The following is a 7,091-nucleotide window of genomic DNA, read 5'->3' as shown; positions in this document are numbered from 1 at the left end:
AAACAAGAATCCTAAAATCAAAAAACTTGTGGTTAGTATTTAGTCACGATGTAGTTCATTTTTCCATTTTGTGACTATTATTGACTAATTATTACTCTTTATGTCTTAATTAATTGTCAACAAATTGTTGGAATAGGGATGCCCTAAACAACCAGGTGGCATGGAATGCGGGTACGCTGTCATGCGGTACATGAAGGATATAATTGAGGACACGGATATGAAGCTTTTGGAGAAGGTATACAGTGAGTTAAAGAATAATAGTGTGAGCTTTGTTTCAATATAAGTTTGTCAGAGTATTGGAATGATATAATTAATTTTAATTCGCATATGTGCAGTGGGCCTGTAAGAGCCGCAGGTCTTACACGATGGAGGAACTTGATGTTGTTCGTTTGGAGACGCTTGATTATATTCAATCCATTATGTAGTTGCTAGGATGATATTATCGTTTAGACTTTTGACTAGAAATGTGTACTGACTTAGCTAGCTATTGTTATCTATGTTTGCGAATGGATGAATATGAATCTGGTAGTACTTATTGAATGGAAATGTGTAGTTAGATTTGAATGATGGATATGCTGACACAAGAATTTGTGCAGTACTAATGAGATTTAGTTTTGATTCAGTTGGTTTTGTTGGTTGTATATTTTTCATTTTTGGTGGTGTGTATGTTTCAAAATGTGCATTGTTTAAACAGGTAACCAGACATCATTTTTATAGGCAACTGATGTCCAACTTGACACCATTTTTATAGACAACTGATGTCCAAATTGACATTATTTTTATAAACAACTGATGTCTAACTTGACACCATTTTTATAGACAACTGATGTCCAAATTGACATCATTTTTATAAACAACTGATGTCCAACTTGACACCATTTTTATAGACAACTGATGTCCATACTGATGTCAAAAATTACAATGCACAACGTTTACTGGAACAGAACTGATGTTAAATCAACCTTTCACATCAGCATTTCAGGATAAATGATGTGAAAGAGTACCTATGACATCAGCTACTTTAAAGAAATGATGTCAAACGTTACTTTCACATCGTTTTTGGCTTAAAAGATGATGTCAAGACAAAATTAGTTCTTATGTACAGTATGTTCATATTCATACAAATATCATATTATGACCATATTCAAAAGATAGATGTGCATTATAATTTTAAGGTTTAGCAATAGATATCGATTTCTTATCCTCCACTGATATTGTATGTTGTCTTTAACATCAGTTGAGAACTGATGTTAAAAATGGGTACCTTTAACATCATCGACAAAGACATAAGTTAAAATTTTCCGGGACATCAGTTTTTAACTGATGTCTATTAGCTGTTTTCTAGTAGTGTAAGAACGATGTGAATTAAAAATATTTAGTTGGTTACTTATCTTTTTTTTTTACTTGAAGGGCTGGGGAGACCAACCCAGGGAAACTAACAGAAATCGACATCACTCCTCAAGATTGAGGACAACACAGCAGGGGGATTAGAAACCCAGTCCAGAGGAAGACAATTATCAAAAGCTGTCTTAGTAATCCAGTGAGCTGCACGATTACCAGAGCGGGGCACAAAAGAGAAAGATATACTTGAAATAGATGCCATAGATCTGATATCCTCAATAACAACAACAGAGTCCCAAGGAGGCGCATTATCAGATTATAAAAGTTCAACAGCAACCTTGCAATCAGATTCAACAATACTATGAGCAATACGTTGTTGAGTAATCATCGTGCAGGCCTCGCGAATTGCAAGAAGCTCATTTTGAAGAGAAGATATAGCATTAACTTTACAACCCAAACCATTGATAAGACTTCCATTAGAGCTTCTTCCCACAACACCAATAGATGCAGAGCCTCGCTTAAAAGCACCATCATAATTGAACTTCACCGATAATGCAGGGGGAGGGATCCACTGCGATGGATAATTGATGATAGAGCTTGGAGACTCCAAACATGAGGAATTTAACAACGATAAAAATTCAGATTTAGCTTGAGAGGCTGATTTAATAACTAAGAGCGGGCAAACTAAATTATGCTCAAAAACAAATTTGTTTCTAGCTGTCCAGATTGACCAGGCGACAAAAGCAAAGCCAGAAATAAGATATAAACTCTCTTGCTTAGAGGTCGTAGCAGCAATAAGAGAGTTTAACCATTGAAGCACAGTTGACGTACCAGGCGAAGGAGGAATAAGGGTAAGCGAGCTCGAAAACCAAACTGCCATCGTCCAGTCACACTCAAAAAGCATGTGCTCTACAGATTCAATTCTATCCTGACAAATAAGACAATTTGGGGATGGTGAGCAGTTCCTTCGGTACAAATTTTCTTTTGTTGCTAAAGCATTGACACAAAGCCTCCACATAAAATTTTTTAATTTAGGTTGAGCTTTAAGAGACCAAATAAGATTCCAAAAAGATTTGGTAGGCTGAGAAGACGCTGAAGCTTGTTGAGAATCATGAGGCTGAAACAATTTCAAAGCAACACGATAGCCAGATTTCACTGTATAAGATCCATTAGAAGTATAGTGCCAAACTAATCTGTCATTAGCATCTGTACGACTAAGAGGGATGTTCGATATTTGAGTCACAACTTCCGGAGGAACATGATCTTGAAGCTTTCGAATGCTCCATTTGCCATTAGAAATAAAATCAGAAACCAGAGAAGAAACAGTAAATGGACCTTTTGCTCCGTAAACAAAAAAATTTGAAGAACTCGGAACCCAAGGACTGCCCCAAAAATTAATACTTTTTCCATTTCCTACTTGTCAGCGAATACCTTTAAGAAGCACATCCCTGCCTTGTAATAAACTAGTCCAAAGCCATGATGCATGAGCCCCTTTAACAGCTGTTAAAAAACTCCCAGCTGGAAAATAAATGCTCTTCACAACACGCGCGCAAAAAGATGATGGATTAATAGTAAGTCTCCAACCTTGTTTAGCTAACAGGGCCATATTAAAAGCACGCAAGTCTCTAAACCCCATTCCACCTTTACATTTTGGCTTTGACTAAATATTTCAACACCTCCAGTGAATCGTCTTATTATTGGGATCTCCTCCCCACCAAAACCTTCGAATAGCAGATAGAAGCTTATTGATCAATTTTTGTGGGAGAAGAAAACGACCCATAGCATAAGATGGAATAGCTTGAACAACGGCTTTAATTAATATCTCTCGACCAGTGGGATAAGAGTTTAAGTTTCCATCCTTGCATTTTTTTGAGAACCCTTTCCAGAATGTAATTAAAAGCTTCAAACTTACTATTTCCAAAAGTAGCGGGAAGACCTAAGTACTTACATTTAAAAGCTGATTCGGATATCTTCAAAAGGAAAATGCTAGGGACCCCAAATATTTATCCCAAAATTTTTTCCCAAATGACGTGGCAAAATCTCATTGGTTGCATTCATTCCCATAATAATGAAGCACCCCCTGCAGATTCATCAATCACCCAATCAAATTTCGCCACTTGTTAGCCACGTCATTTGGTAACAAATTTTGGGGGAAAAATTTGGGGTCTCTAGCATTGCCCATCTTCAAAATGTCAACAATTCTCTTTTTAATATGCGACTAAGTATTAGGGCTAAATTGAACAGAAGACTTATTATAATTGATTTGCTGACTAGAAGCATTACTATACTCCTCCAAAAGATTGAAAATATTTGCAGGAACACGTTCATCAGCATGTAAAAAGAGTAGAGAATCATCAGCAAAAAAGATATGAGAGACTATAGGACAATTTCTAGCCATCTTTAAACCTTTGATTAAACCTTCCTGATTGGCATGAGAAATAGAACGAGATAAAACATCAGCTACCAGAAGAAAAAGATAGGGAGATAATCGATCTCCCTATCTTAAACCTTTTTTAGGATTTATAGAGCAAAATTATTCATCATTAACTAGGAACTGAAGAGTGGTAGTAGAGAGACATTGATAAATCCAAGATTGCCACCTGGAGCAAAAACCCATTTTATTCATCACTGCTAGTAAAAAATCCCACTCAACATGATCAAAAGACTTGTTAAGATCTAGCTTTATTGCCATCTCAGCAACTGATCCCTTCTTCTTGTGACTAATATGATGAAAGCACTCATGGGCAACCATAATACAATCTTGAATAAGTCTTCTAGGAATAAATGCAGACTGCTGAGGAGAGATAAGATTTTTCATGAGAGGTTTCAGACGGTTTGCCAGGACTTTAGATATAACACGGTACACAAAATTGCATAAACTAATAGGCCTAAATTGCCCAAGATTCTTGGGATTCGAAACCTTAGGAATTAGCACCACTTGAGTAACATTAAGAGCAGGATTGGTTAATGCCCCTGAAACTTTTATAGATATTATGAATAGAGTATTTAAGAAATATTTGGATAAAGTTCATGATTATTTATCAATAATATTTTGATTTATTCTAAGACGAAAGAAGAGCATGTATCTTAGGATAACTTAAAAATTTTTAGGAAATAAAAGTTATATGCAAAATTTTCGAAATTTTGATAAAGCAAGAACAGTTTTAGGGCATATAGTTTCCAAGAAAGAAATAATGGTAGACCCCGCAAAGATTGAAGCAATATCGAATTAGAAAAACTAAGGACCTAACAGAAGTAAGAAGTTTTCTTAGGTTAGCTTCGTAAAAGATTTTTCTAAGATTGTGATTCATTTGACCAAGTTGATTAGGAAAAAAAAGAAGAAGTTTGAATGGACCCTTAAGTGCAAAGAGAGTTTTTTGGAATTAAAAAAGTGAATTAATATGGCCCTGTGTTAACTTTACCTAACAAGACAGGAAAGTCTGTTATCTATAGTGATGTATCCCATAAGGGACTAGAATGAGTTATTATGCAACATTGAAAAGTGATAGCAGATGCTTCTAGGCAACTTAAGGACTATGAATTGAGATATCCTACATGACCTATAATTAGCTACGATATTATTTGCTTTAAAGATTTGGCAACATTACTTGTATGGTGAAAAGTGTGAGATATATACACATCATAAGAGTTTAAAATACTTGTTTACTCAGAAAGAGTTGGATATAAGACAAAGGAGGTAGTTAGAATTGAAAAAAAGGACTATGATTGTACAATTAACTAATACTTGGGAAAAGCGAATGTAGTTGTTGAGCATTAAGTAGAAAAAGAAGAATTAATGTGATGTCTTTACCAAAGAAATTGATTAGGGAGATGGAGAAGTTACGATGGGAGATTAAGGATTCAGAGCATGAGGATGGAAGAATTTTTGAGATGTTAGTGCAACCAAGGTTAGCAGAAAGAGTCAATAAGAGTCAAGAATTAATGATTGAAAGGAGACGATCTGAAGTAGCAGGCGATGAGTACTTTAGCATGAAGATTACCATCTCCAACGTAACCATACCCTACCACATTGGCTGCAGAACCTATAATATATACACATCCATCATGTAAGAAGATGTAGGTTTTATATGTAAATATACATATAGTTAGATACATTTAACAAGTAAAATTAGTCAGTTAAGAACAAACTACTTGATAATAATTACACTTTACCCTCATAGACCAATGAAAAAAAAGACAAAAAAGAACTTCAAAAAGTGCATCCCTTCAGCACCTACAATGTAGCATATCAGTACATTTTCCCTTAAAGTCCCCTGAGCGGAAACCCGACTAGAACAAGAAATTTAACCTTATCTCTGACATGAAAACTTAATACAAGGATAAGCTAGTTACTCTGCAGAAGTTCATGATAATCTGCAGAAGGCTTCTAGTGCTGACAAGTATATTACTATAAGTTATGAGAAAACACAACAGTGTCAAGACTTTCAATTATGATACAGATACCAGTTTTCAAAATTATGATACAGTGATAAGTTCCATTCATTTATATGCATCCAATTTAAAGATACTCTGCAGAAGGAGTCTAGCACTAAGAGGTTTATTAATAAAATTATCGAAAATGCGGCAATGTCTAGACTTTCAACTTGAAATAGAAACCAATTTTCTTATGTGTGACATATCATGTAACTGAAGATTTAGAAATCTTTAAATCATAAATTAATTAAATCATAAAGTACATAAGGTGTAAAGTTCATATAAAATCAACCTAGATCCCTGTTTTCTATTACTCTCTTACTCTGACTTTCTACAAACTCTATTGCCCTGTCTCTATCCCTCCCTTTATTTCTCCCTTTCTCTTTCAATCAATACAGTATTTTTTAAAAGCAAAACAGGATTTATACCATAAAGATTGAATTTACCTTGATTAAAACATCATATATAGAATACAGAATCAAAATTTATACCATAAATATGGGATTTACCTGAAATCCCAAGTAAAATTCCCAACTTCAAGCCTCAAGAAAGAGCCCTAATCGCCTGCAAAATGAAGATTACAGTCCTAATTAGTACAAAATCCATGAAAAAGTCGATATAATAGTATCAATTAGAAGATATTCATGAAGACCCATAAAATCTAGAAAGACCCATAAATTCGCTACTTCGATTCGCTACTTTAATCGGCGGCCAGAGCGAAGGAGAGCGAGGACTAAACCTAATTGAGGTGATTAACCCTACTTACGGTTGAGAGGCACCTTTAATTAGAGAGAGAGAGAGAGAGAGAGAGAGAGAGAGAGAGAGAGAGAGAGAGAGAGAGAGAGAGAGAGAGATTGGAGAAAGTGAGGTGTGGGTTGAGCGAGAATGAGGTGAGGTGAACAAGAAAGTGAAGATACTCAGATGAGATTAGAGAGAGGTGAGACTAAGAGAGGGAGAGGTAGAGGTAGTACACTGGAATTCTATTCTTTACTGTTTTCACCTCAAAAGTCGTGTTATCAGAATTTTTTAATTTATTTTATATTACACAATTTAAATATTTTATCACATAATAATAAATATTATTTATATGTATATATAATCTTAATAAATTCTGTATTATTTTATATAATATATACTACATACTACAATAACAATTCTCTCAAATATTGTATATAATTAATTATAATTAATTCTAATGTAATATTTATTAATTAAAAAATTAAAATATCTATTCCGTAACACTTTTCACTAGTGTTCATTTTGTAAAAATAATTATTTTATTCAATTTATTACTATTATTAAATATATTATAATTT

The 7,091-nt window shown here is 34.2% G+C and overlaps 1 long non-coding RNA gene across 5 annotated transcripts in view; it reads right to left on the bottom strand.

Moving 5' to 3' along the window:
- Positions 1-6,585, bottom strand: part of LOC108210889 (uncharacterized) — a 37,589-nt gene extending 31,004 nt beyond the window's left edge. For 2 of the 5 annotated variants that reach the window (XR_010290537.1, XR_010290536.1), the window contains exons 1-2: positions 6,462-6,585; positions 6,285-6,339 (exon numbers count right to left, since the gene is read on the bottom strand). This is a non-coding gene — a long non-coding RNA (uncharacterized LOC108210889). Of the gene's footprint in view, positions 1-5,342; positions 5,385-6,284 lie in introns of all 5 variants that reach the window. The other 3 variants (XR_001804920.2, XR_010290534.1, XR_010290535.1) reach the window with 3 other exon arrangements.
- Between the last annotated feature and the right edge of the window lie 506 nt (positions 6,586-7,091).

Source organism: Daucus carota, chromosome 3 (assembly GCF_001625215.2).
Source record: "Daucus carota subsp. sativus chromosome 3, DH1 v3.0, whole genome shotgun sequence".
Classification (NCBI taxonomy): domain Eukaryota; kingdom Viridiplantae; phylum Streptophyta; class Magnoliopsida; order Apiales; family Apiaceae; genus Daucus; species Daucus carota.
Note: the sequence above shows the minus strand (reverse complement) of the source record. Positions and strands in the feature narration are given on the sequence as shown.